The 12,479-nt window shown below is 43.7% G+C and overlaps 1 long non-coding RNA gene across 2 annotated transcripts in view; it reads right to left on the bottom strand.

Moving 5' to 3' along the window:
• LOC123835300 (uncharacterized) overlaps positions 1–12,479 on the bottom strand; it is a 220,842-nt gene that overhangs the window by 29,972 nt on the left and 178,391 nt on the right. Inside the window, exon 9 of one of the 2 annotated variants that reach the window (XR_010406372.1) lies at positions 9,333–9,497. The exons of the other annotated variant lie outside the window; for it this stretch is intronic. This is a non-coding gene — a long non-coding RNA (uncharacterized LOC123835300). The remainder of the gene's footprint in view (positions 1–9,332; positions 9,498–12,479) is intronic. 2 annotated transcript variants of the gene reach the window in all.

Here is a 12,479-nt window from a genome sequence, read left to right as displayed (position 1 = left end):
CTTCTACTACAGTATATTATTATAATTATCCTACTTTATTATTAGTTATGGTTGTCAATCTCTTACTGAGCCTAATTTATAAATTAAACTTTATCATATGTATGTATGTATAGGAAAAAACAGAGTTATTCATAGAGTCTGGCACTACCTGCGATTTCAGGCATCCCCTGGGGGTCCTGGCGCACGTCCCCCCAGCAGATAAGCAGGCTCTACTGTACTAACCATATATACACACCAGGGCAAGCGATGCTTCCAGCCTAGTACAATGAGGATTGAGAAATCTACTCCCCACAGTTGCTGTAAGGATTCAGGAATGTAACGTATACGAAAGTACCTTATAATCTGCAAATATTAGACACTGCATGCATTAGTCCCCTTTGTCACCAAGTATGTCATTTCGACCTCTCTCTCATTCAAACACTTGTTGAATTTCTGGCATTGTCAGGCACTGTCTTCTGGGTCAGGGTGTTTATCCAAAAGTAAGCAGTACCAACGCGGGCTAGGAAAAGGAAGTTAGAGCCCCACATGTACGTGCACAAAGGGTAAGCAGAGGGTGCTGTGGAAGCACGCAGGGGCACCTGACCAGGTCCTGAGCGGTCAGGGGAGGCTAACGGGAGGAGGGTTCATCTGAAAGGAACAAGAGTGGTTGGCTAGAAAGAGAGAAAAGAAAGAGCTTCCATGCAAAGGGCAAGCACGACCAGCTTCATCCGGCCAGTCCAGAGACCACTGAAGAGGGGGAAAGGGGGGAGAGTGTCAAGAGATGAGGGTAGAGCATGAAGGGCCTTTGTGTCACATGGTGGAAAAGCAGCTTTCCCGGATGAGGCACTCGGTAGCTCAGCAACAAGAATATCACAAGACAACAGATTTTGGGGTCCTGACAGTGGGCCTGAACTTACTGGAAGGCACAACATTAACAAGCTTCTATTCATTTTCAAAAATAAAAGAAAAGGGATTCCATCACGGGCCACACAAGTTGGTTTGTTCAGTAGTTGGGATAGCTGCTTTGTTAAGTACCTTTTTTGGACATACTCTCTAATAACCAGCAGCACGTTTGCTGGAGCCGTGGGGGTGGGCTCTGCTTATGTGCACCATTCATAACAAGCAGTACCAGGTGATCCAGGCAAGGTACGGTGCCAGAATGCCTAGGTTTGGGAGATGCACCACAAAAGAGAACTGACTCCGTGAAACTGAGTGGCCCCAAAGGATAAAAATGCCTCCAAAATAGGAATCATTTTAAAAACTTGGGCTCAGGAGCCAGACTGCTGTGATCTGAACCCCGGCTCCCCCACATACTCGCTGCATAATCTTGGGAGAGATGACTCAACTTCTCGGAGCCTTAGTTTTCCATCAGAAAAGTGGGTATGATGATAGCACCTGCCTAACAGGATTGCTTATTAAAACAGACACACGGTGCTCAGCTCTTTGCACTCGACAGTGCTAGCTAGCTGCAGTCGTTCCTGTGTCATCGCGAGTCTCTTGGGTTGGGGCAGGTCTACTCTCACCTACAGCTGATGTGAGTGGAAAAGTGCAGACCTGAACATGGAGATGAATGATCCCTGTTAACCCTGACCCCAGAACATGGGTGCCACAGGAAATGCAACCGCAGCGACCCGGCCTTCTGGGTCAGTCACGGTCGGTACAGATTCGGGCAGAGCTAACGGACACTCTCTCACAAGAAGAGGGATCCTTCGGCTTCACAGGAGAAGGCTCACGGTTCAATCAGCCCACGAGGAACGTTATATTGGAAAATACTCCTCATCTATCCAAAACACTGCTTCTGGGCCCTGTGCTGACTTTTTAAAAAATCCTTCAGAGTAACGCCATGGTGCGTTTCCTTCAAGCTTTCTCTCCAAGGTAGCTACCTTAGAAGTTCAAGGATGTACCTCAAATATCTCATGTTTTCCTTCCTAACCTGTTAAGTAATCCCACTGCCTGTAAATATACCCAAACTTTATTTTATGCTTTAATTTAAACTCATCTTAGAGCTATTTATATTTTTGGCATGTTTACACCTTTGCAGATACCAGGTTCCATACAGGCGTGACTCACTTGTGAAGCGGCCTCCTCTGGACTCCCAGGGCTAACATTCTGGGATCTGGTAAATTAACTTCATACCCACTCTAGCATTTATGATCTCACAATCTTATTTCCTGCAGATCTAGCCTGGAAGCGAAATTTTAAAATGAGCTGTGGACTGAGGAGATGATTCAGAAACCTGATGCACAGCATGGTAGTGACTGGTGGGAAGAGTTAGTCTTCCTCACATTTTAACTGTAAGGAAAATAACAGGTTACAGGAGCGCTTTCCAACTACCCTACCCTCCCTTGCTTCTGGCAAATTCAGGAACACCAAAGAAATTCAAACCCTAGCACTGGCGTATCTGCAGTGTGAAAGGTAGCCCTGGGCTGGGAGCGGGGAGCATGGTGGGGCTCCCTCTGGGCCAGAGAGGGGGGCACGAGGAAGGATGTGGGGGAGCTGCTTCTCAAAGACAGGGTAACAGGAAACGGCTCGGCAGGTTTGGGAAGCAACAAGCTGACTCTTGCTGGAGCACAAACACTTGAAAGGGGACAGCGGCAAGAGAAAAATGCAGCTTATTTCATTGTTTTTCTGAAAATCATTCACTCGGGCGCCTGGGCGGCTCAGTTGGTTAAGTGTCTGCCTTTGGCTCAGGTCATGATCCCAAGTCCTGGGATCGAGTCCCGCATCAGGCTCCTTGCTTCTCTCTCTCCCCCTAGTGCTCCCTCTGCTTGTGTGCTCTCTCTCTCTCTCTCTCTGTAAAATAAATAAATAAAATCTTGAAAGAAAAGAAAATCATTCACTCCAAGAGGATGCCTCTTTTGAATACGGATGTTACAAGAATGCCAATTTAGGTTATGTTAACACTTTTTTTTTTTTTTAAAGATTTTATTTATTTATTCACAAGAGACAGAGACAGAGAGAGAGAAGCAGAGGGAGAAACAGGCTCCCAAGGAGCAGGGAGCCCGATGTGGGACTCGATCCCAGGACCCCGGGATCATGACCTGAGCCGAAGGCAGACGCTTAACCATCTGAGCCACCCAGGCGCCCTAGGTTATGTTAAATTAAATTTTTTCTATCCTTAAATGCCTAAGCATTTAAGTTGGCTAGACTTCTAAAATCCCACAGCATTGCTCACTAAGAGCAGGGAATTTAGAACAAAGGTGTCACTGGGCCACCACAGAGTGAGTCTCCTGGAGGTCAAGGGGGAACGTGCTCAGTAAGAGCTAGTCAGCAAATCAGCTTCCTGTGAGTAAGGCTTCCTCTGAATGATCTCAGGAATGCCCCTCATCCCTTGCACAGGAGCTAAGGGCTTTAACATTCTAGCCCTAGACCCAGGGTCTGGAGAACTTCCATCAGTGGTCCTACGTTGGAAAGTATTATTCAGAGAAACTGAAAAAAGAAAAAGTCTTCCCAGATTTCTGAGAAAGGGTGGATACTGACCTATATTCAACGTTCTAGATTAAAATCACAGATTTTGAATAAAGAAAAAAATGTTCTATATGATCTAATAAAATCAGCTTATTTTACAAACAGGAAATTGAGGCTCAGATGGTGAAAAAAAAACAGTACACAAAATATAAACCACCATTAATGTCTAGTGGTGGCCAAAGGCGAGTCTTTTCATCAGGCTGTGCATTTTCCGTTCAGCCAGGTCTAAGCTACGCTAAGAGCCAGATGTGGGAAGGCTGGGATGCTATCCAGCCTCGAAAACTCATGGGAATTTAGGGAGCTCATCAATTAGGCTGGGAGAGGTGATTAAGCTCCCTGACATAGGGTTTGACCTAATCACTCACCGTGAACCAGGGACACTCAATGCCAAACATCAGTAGGGAAAGTCTGGGGTGATAGGCTGCCCTGGGCAGAGCAGTCTTTATGCTAAGGGCTCCCACGGCAGAGCTTGATGGTGGCCACTTGGGAAGGTGACCCGACTCTGGCAAAAGTTTTCTTTCAAAGCCTGCTGCGTCCAGGCAGTCCCCTTGCTGGCTCGGACAAGGCCCACTCACCAGACTTCTACAAGCATCTCGGTGCCTACTGTGTGCCCTTCTAGTCCTCTCCTAAATGTACTCTTCAGCTCTAACCAAAAGAACAGAAAGCCCCAAGTCTACTGCATATGGGAGGATGGGGCCCTTAAGAGGGGGTTATGTTTGAAAAACAAATTCATCGTATGTGAATAATAATCATAAGCCTTAAAAATCAAACCATATTCATAAAATTAGGGGACCAAAACATATCTTGGAAAGCAGCTTCTCTTGGTATTTATTCTCATATTTACTATTTTACTGTACTAATATGAATAGCTGGAAGTTTCTTGGAAATCAACCCTACAAATTAGAGAAAAAACGGAATGAAAGAAAACATCTTTGACAGTCCACCTGAAATCAAATCATGATTCAGGAGTTTTAAAAACCGTCACATGAATAGGTAAATGACAAAGGGAAAAAATGGTTAAAATATTAATTGTAGAATCCAGCTGGTGTACAGGTGGGGGCTCACTGTAAAATTATTTCAATCTTACTGTATACTTGAGACTTTTAATATAATGTCGGGAAAAAAGTATTATCACACCCTCCACTCAGGTACCAGTATTCCCCAAAATTCATGGGCTCTTACAGTTAGATAGAACGGTGAAAGGTCTTGAAGTATGAAATAAGGAAGCACTAAAAATTAACTGGGGAAAGACAAGTGACTTCATACAGGACGCCGGGGGACTATGTGAAAAAAAAAAAAAAAAGCCGTTACACTTTCCTTACTTCTAATTTGGTGAGTTTAATATAAAAAATGCAATTTTTAAAAAAAAAAAATCAGAAGAATATCTTCTAACTTCTGGGCAGGAAGGCATTCCTAAGCCCATGTTAACAGGAGAGTCACAAAGGAAAAAACAGACAAAAATCACTTATTTAACCAAACAGAATGTAAATGTTCTGTGTCTCGAAAGAATCATGAACAAAATTACAAAATCAAAGAAGCTGAGAAAAATATTTGCCCAAATATCACTAAACACACACACACACACACACACACTCCCCTCAAATAAATTATAAGAACAGTTGCACTGTGATAGAAAAGTTGATAAGGGACATGAACAGAAGTTTACAAAAAGAAACAATGGATTAATAAACACACGAAAAAGTTAACCTTTCCTGGAAGCAGCTACAGAATGCCATGTACCGAGCACAGAGTGGGAAGCCATTAAACAGTTGTCAAGGGGCGCCTGGGTGGCTCAGGCGGTTAAGCATGTGACTCTTGATCTCAGCTCAGCTCTTGATCTCAGGGTTGTGAGTTCAAGCCCCACATTGGGCGTGGAGCCTACTTAAAATGAGAAAAATAAATAAATAGATAAATAAATAAAAAGTTTTAATTCCTTTAACTTAATAAACTCACTGCAAGGTATCTATTTTAAGGAAGTATTTCTTTCATTCCGTTTTTTCTCTAATTTGTAGGTTTGATTTCCAAGAAACTTCCAGCTATTCATATCAGTATCTATTTAAATATATTATTTAATATTAATATATTATCAATGTTTTATTAATATATTACAATACTAATATTGTTACATCATTTAAATATACTTTAATGAAAAATATCCAGGATTCATGCATTTGAAAGGATAATTATTATAATGTAAAACTGGCTTTTTAAAAAAATGGAAGGGGTGCCTGGGTGGCTCAGATGGTTAAGCATCTGCCTTTGGCTCAGATCACGATCTCCAGGTCCTGGGATCGAGCCCCATGTCGGGCTCCCAGCTCAGTGGGGAGTCTGCTTCTTCCTCTCCCTCTGCCTCTCCCTCTGCTTGTGCTCTCTCTTGCTCCCTTTCAGATGAATAAGTAAAATCTTAAAAAAAAATAAAAATGAAGCTCCTGGCGCCTGGGTGGCTCAGTTGATTAGGCATCTGACTCTTGATTTCAGCTCAGGTCATAATCTCAGGGTCGTGAGACAGAGCCCCACATCAGGCTCCTGCTCAGCAGAGTCTGCTTGTCTCCCTCTCCCTCTACCCTTCCCCCTGCACACGCGCACATACTCTCTCTCTCTAAAGAAAAGAAAATGGAAGCTAACTAAACACTCTCCAATTTTGCACTGTTAAAAATGTTTTTAAAGCATTTTTAAGCACTTGGAGAAAATGCTCATTTAAGAAATGGGATATAAAAGTTCCTACAGAGAATGATGCTAATTCTGTAAACTCTGTGTGACAGGAAAATATTGAAGGGAAATACACACAAATGTTAAGAGAGCTTGGGTGATAGGATCAGAGATAACTTACATTTCTTCTTTATACTACACTTTGTATTTTAAATAAGTTTTACTACACGTAAGTTAGAAAAAAATAACAAATACCATATAAAAAGTTTGGAAGAGTGATTCACTGCTTTAGAAACAGGTCTCACACAAGTCAAGACCACCAGTAAGATAATGACTTTGAGCTGGACCTCCGAGTCCAAATCCATACAAACCACCTCACCACTCTCCCAACTTTCCCAGTGTCCTACACACCCACTTGTCTGTGGGCACTCTGCCACGTCCAAACGCTGCCTTATCTTCCCTCGGACCTGCCTCTCCTCTCGTATTTCATCTCGTGGTGAATGATACCGCTTCATCACCTCAGCCACCGTCCTTTCTTCTCCTCTCCCCTCTCCCACTCACTAACCCCCCCTGAATCCGCTGCCCTGGGCATCCTCGTCGTTTCTCCACTGGAGGGCTCTGGCTCAACCAGCTCTCTCACTGTCTGGTCCCCCTGCCTTGCCTGACCTGGCCCGGTCCTCTCCCCCCAACTCATTCTCTTCCCTGCAGCCCGGGCCACCTTTCTAAGGTGTGTCTGGCCACCTTACCCTCCCGGACAGACACCTTCAGGCAGCCAGGGTGTGGCGCCTTGGGCCTGTTGTCAGGGACTCCCCTCCCGCTTCACCTTCTCTCACTGTTCCTCTTCCATACCCTCCCCCATTGGCGCTCACAGCCTCTGCGGCTAACGCCTCCACACAATGCTTCCTCCCCTGCCTGGCTGACTCCTGGCTAACTCCTGGAAGGCTGTCCTGCCAGAGTCTATCACACATCACCTTCGTCAGGAAGCCTCACGGACGGTGGCTAGGTGTTAGCAGGTCCCACAGCATGCCGATTTTATGAAACCTCAGGACTAAACTGTACACTGTGATCTGTGTTTTGGCCTCCTCTCCCAGAATGTGAGCACCTAGCAAAGCAGGCCCTCAGTGTTTGTTGAATGAATTAAGAAATGTTTCCACCATCTCAGACAGTTACCTATTCCCATCTTGGGAAAGATCTCAACCCCAGAGTTCCTCACTTGCCCCAGCTCACCACTCATCTAACTTGATCATTGTGGCAATGGAGGTTGTCTTTCTGATCTATTCATTAACTAGCAAGTTTATTTATTATAGACCTTATGTCCTGACAATCTCTCTTTGGTTTTACTGGAATCCATTTGCTCCAGCCCAGCCTATCAAAAAAGTGTTACCAACGTCCCCACACGGGACGGTCACTTAAAGCACTGCAAATTACTGAAAGCAAGGCAGTGTGTGAGCCACCGGGGATATAAAGATAAATCAGACGCTTGCTACTCAAAGCCCATTAGCAAGAAATCCCTTAGCCTTTTTCAGACGGAAACTCTCAGTCACTTTATCTTTTGCTGGAAGGGTATACAACTTCTGTTCCTTGGCTATCTGCTCTTCACAGTTACCCAAAATCTTTTTTCAAATGTGACTAAAGTTGGACACAACAATCAGTGTGACTAATGCAAGTCTTGTTTACTTAGCCTTTTATGTCATACTTCTGTTAATACACCCAAGATTCATGTCTATTTTTTTCCACAACAGCCTTACAGTGTACTGATGTACTTGATGGGCAGTAAGGGCTACAGTTCTTCTAAATGGTGGACTTCTGCACTCAACTCAACTACCTTCCATCTATCCCCACCAGATTTCTTGTGCTAATGGAGAATCATTCTCCAGTTGGTTACAACTGTTTTCAATTTTATTTCTGGAGTTCGGATGATTTGCAGTCCTATCTAATTTGGTAGCATACACAAAGGAAAAGGAAAAAGAAAGAAAAGAGATTTCCTCATGTATGAGAAAAACTCGCCCCAACTGTTAACTGGGAGTCTTAAAAGTTTCTACCAGAATTCACGAGGCACTCTACACATTTCATGGTTAAATTTTAGGGATCCTGGGGTATATGTTTGGAGGTTCTGAGAATATTATCCATTCGCTTTATTTATTTAATATTAGTCACCTATTTTCTCCACCTTTCCTCCTTTTTTTTAAGCATGACCCCCCCCCCCCCGCTCCCCCCCCCCCCCCCCAGCTAGCAAAGAGAGAATGTCTTCTTTCTGACTTGGATGCCTCCTCTTTGAAATCTGAGTGTTAACTGGGAAGCTCAAGAACGGCAGAATCACAGTAACGTCTGGCTCTGGGCTGGTGTCCTTAACCTGGGGGCCACAGATGAGACGTACTGAGTTGCAGATGCTCTGGAAAATGCAGGCAAATGTTTGTGTGTGAATGTGGCAAAAGGATTCATGGCTTCCATCATAATCTCAAAGGGCCCCAACACCCCGAAAAGGTTAAGAACCTCAGCTCTAAGGCACTCAGCCATAATAAAGCAGTAAACTAATAGTGCCGGAATGATTGATTCAACTCTCTACTCTGCCATTTCCAAAGAGAAAGAGAAATTCTACAATAATTATACATTAAGCAACTTTTGCATTAACGGAGAACATGACTTAAGGGTGTGATGTGAGAAATCCAGCATATACAAAATAATACAGAGGCAATAATCTAACCCTTCAAGCACTTCAAATACGTGAGTTTCTGCTTCTCACAAAGTTCAATATACTTTCTTTGTCCTCTTTTGATACCTTTAGCTTATTTGATAACATTGATTTAAAACCAAGACATCAGGAATCAGAAATTTCTCTTCACATAAAGGTTCCTAACCAAAAACATGTATCTCTCCCAACTATTAGTAACTGTAGTATTTTAGCTAGAATGTACTGTTATCTTCCATACTTGTGTTTTAAAGAACATCACAAAAAACACTTAATACGAGTATGTCAAAATCAAAACTGCCTTCATGGCCATATGCTGTAAAAATCAATACATCTTGGCCCTTAATTTCTATTGTCACCTATAGGTTATGCCACCTTTTATGATTGTCTCCACATCCAGAGTATTTTCTACAGGTAAATGTGAAATGTGGCATAAATGGGTCAGGAAAAGATGCTCTTTAAAAGCTTATTCCTTTGACAAAATGCCACGTGGAAATTTAGAAGCAAGAACCGGTGAAAATCAGAAACTGCCGTCATCCATACTCACCACTGGGCAGGACACAAAGGATCCCGAAGTGCAGGCGGGACTTGTCCTGGAAGGAAGGGATTGAATTCCACTAGGAGAACAGGCAAGCAGAGGTGGTGAGTGGTAACACCACCTTTCTCCAGCTCCTCTTATTCGCAGACACACAGATTTTGGAATCTTCCAGGACTAACAATGAAAACCACACTAGGTTGTTTTCCCAATTCCTATGAAATGAGTCAGTAGGTCAAACAACTTCTCCACTTGGGAGAGAGAACAATTCCTTCAACTGCGCTCACTGTTTCCAGTGAGTGCACTCCTTCCCTGCGCCCCCTGGATAAAGGCGTGGCCAGTAAGCCACGGAGAGCCCACCACGTGAGACCCGTCACAGGTACTGCTGGGAGGTTAGTCTTGTTCAATAGGACAGTTCCTCCTTGTGAATATTTAGGGGACAAAATTCCAGTTAAGAGGAAGATGTGGATGAAGTCTCTTCATTGAAAAAAGACTTGGCATTACTTTTTCTCTGTTGAGACCGTGTAGGCATTTACTTCTATCTCGTAAGACGACAGAGTGATACTTTAAATACAGACGAGCAGTAACTGTACCTCAAAAAGCCCCCCATAAACTGCTTCCCTCTGTAAAACGTCCTTTCCTTCTCAAAAGGACTGCTATACTCAAAAAATCCAATGATTATTCAATCAATCCACATTCTGAAAAACCCTTCACAGGCTTCTGTGAGTCCTGAGGTTCCGTCCATTAAATCATATAAATTATAGCAGAAGTATTTAAAAGCTTGCTAGCAGTCTTTTGAATCCACGACTCAAGACCATGAACACTGGTTTAGCAATTATCATTGGAATCTACCACCTACTCACCGGATAGAACATTTCTTGTAGTTAGCGACCTTCTGCATTGGAAATCACCAGCTACCAGCAATGAATCCATAATTCTGAGAACTCACACATTCAGGCAAATGCACAGACATGTGTCTCTAAATACAGGTACAGAGACATTCTGTGACAGTTCTTCATTAGGAGACTGGAAATACTTTTGCTTTCTGTATCGGGAGTACTTTCTTTCCTTTTAAAGAGGAGGTTTCGTTTTGATCTTGAGAAATTCTGATAAAACCACCAACTGAAAACCTGCCATTATAAGCGAGGGATTTCACAACAACGTTCATTCCAAAAAAACTGGCTATTCATTTCTGGAAGTGATTCACTGTGAAAGAATCGCTGTTGGTGGTGGAGGGAGCACGCATTTTTAGAAGGCAGCCTGCCCTCCGAGCAGTGAGCAGAACCCTCAGACACAGGAGCCACGTGCCTTGCTGACCCCATCCCAGCTCCCTGAATCACCGTCCCTCAAGATGATGCGCAATGACCAATTTCCTCTTATACTTCCCTCGCTATACAAAAACCCCTCTGGTCTATGCACCCCGAATTAATCCTCTGCTCCGGTGGAAACGTGCAAATAAATCTGGGAGGGCTGCAGCCGTATTCTCCACCTGTCAACGCTCAGTCGCTGGCGAGTCACCAGCATATGGATACTCACTTCCTGTGAGTATTTCTAAAAGAGCTTATGATATTTCCTTTGGAACAACAACAACAAAAAAAGCGGGGAGGCAAGCAACACAGGGAGAAGTAACTCCCAACAAGCAAAACTAAAAGCATGCAACGTGATCACTGTTTACCAGCCACGCCTAATTTTAATTTGGTTTCTCAACTCCTGTGTAATTAAGACAGCCAAGAGAACAGCATCAGGAGAAAGAAGAGGGGGGGGGGGGAAGACATTTCACAAATGCTTAGACCTTCAGTGCGCGTGACCAGAAAAGTAATTTTAGGATTCAAGTGAACCAATCCGAAGCTGGTTAGAGCATTAACCCTTCAAGGAAAGAGAAAGAGTTCTTTTCATTTGTCCCCAAGTTTCAAACATGCAAATCGTCTCCCCCCACCCACCCCGGCCCGGGGCGCTCGCTGAGACACTGAAGGCAAGGGCTCTGAGTGCCAGTCACAGGGTCCATGAGAAGCAAGAAGTTTTTCAGATTTGTGTGTGGGGGGGGGGCAGCAAAATTGTTCTTTATAGGACTCCCGTCACATTCACGGGGGTGGCCGTGTGGTTTTCCCACCAGAGCACCCTTTGAGAACGGGATACGAAGGGCAAAGACAGGACTTCTTGTATTTGTCTTGGTGTCGGCCAAACCTGATCATTTATGTCAGAGAAGAGCAGAATTTCTTAACAACTGGGCAAATTGAGAAGGACTGTTTTTATCCCACCTTAGAGAGTATCAGTGGTGACAGAGTTCATTTTCTGAGGGGACTAGGAGACATTCTGCTGGAAGAGGAGCTTTAAAAAAAAAAAAAAAAAAAAAAGCCTGCCCTTCATGTCCGGGCTGTTAATGTGCTTCTGTCTTGGGTGGCAATGGTGGGAGGGGGAGCTCCTGAAGGTCGGAGGAGAAAAACAGAAGCTTCCACTCGGGGTGAACGGAAGACTGAAGACCAGTGAACCAAATGCGGACAGACAGCTGTGCCATGCGCTTTTGGCCCTTCATTTCTGTCATGGTAACACTCTGCCCCTTTTACCCCGACTCCTCTATTTCTCATCTTTGAAAGCACAAGATAAACATGAAGAATATACGTGAAAAGTTTTAATAAAGCCATCTGTATTTTATTCCATGGAAGGAAATTTTCACCAATGTGATAGATTTTTATAATCTTTGCCAAACTGATATTTTCAAAAGAACAGTATGGGAACCACTCACATGATAGGAATATAATCTTCGAATTGAGAGTGACTAAAAACAGCATCGATAATTGGTGTTAAGAATTTAATTCACACCAACAACACGACGCAACAGTCATCCCTCTGCCCTCACTCCCAAGACCTTATGAACCCCGTCAATGGCAAGAGGAACATTCTATAAAATGTCAAAGAACAAGAACCTATCTATTATAGGGAGAGCAATTTTAAATATCTCCAATTTCAAAAAATCCTATTGCTCCTGAGCTTGGTGAGTGGAAAAGCAATGATTAGAGGCCTGACAACTACTCAAATATTAAGTATACTGAATTTCCTCACTTACGCCTGCGTGGCCAATGCAGACGTTTTAAAGAAGAGAAGGGAAAAGCAGAGCAATGCAGAAGAAAGATCATGAAATACGTGCTTGTGGGGGTGGGG

Source organism: Mirounga angustirostris, unplaced genomic scaffold (genome assembly GCF_029215605.1).
Source record: "Mirounga angustirostris isolate CCGP_5_RB_7025 unplaced genomic scaffold, mMirAng1.0.hap1 SCAF_12, whole genome shotgun sequence".
In the NCBI taxonomy this organism is placed as follows: Eukaryota; Metazoa; Chordata; class Mammalia; order Carnivora; family Phocidae; genus Mirounga; species Mirounga angustirostris.
This window is presented reverse-complemented; position numbering and strand designations above follow the sequence as displayed.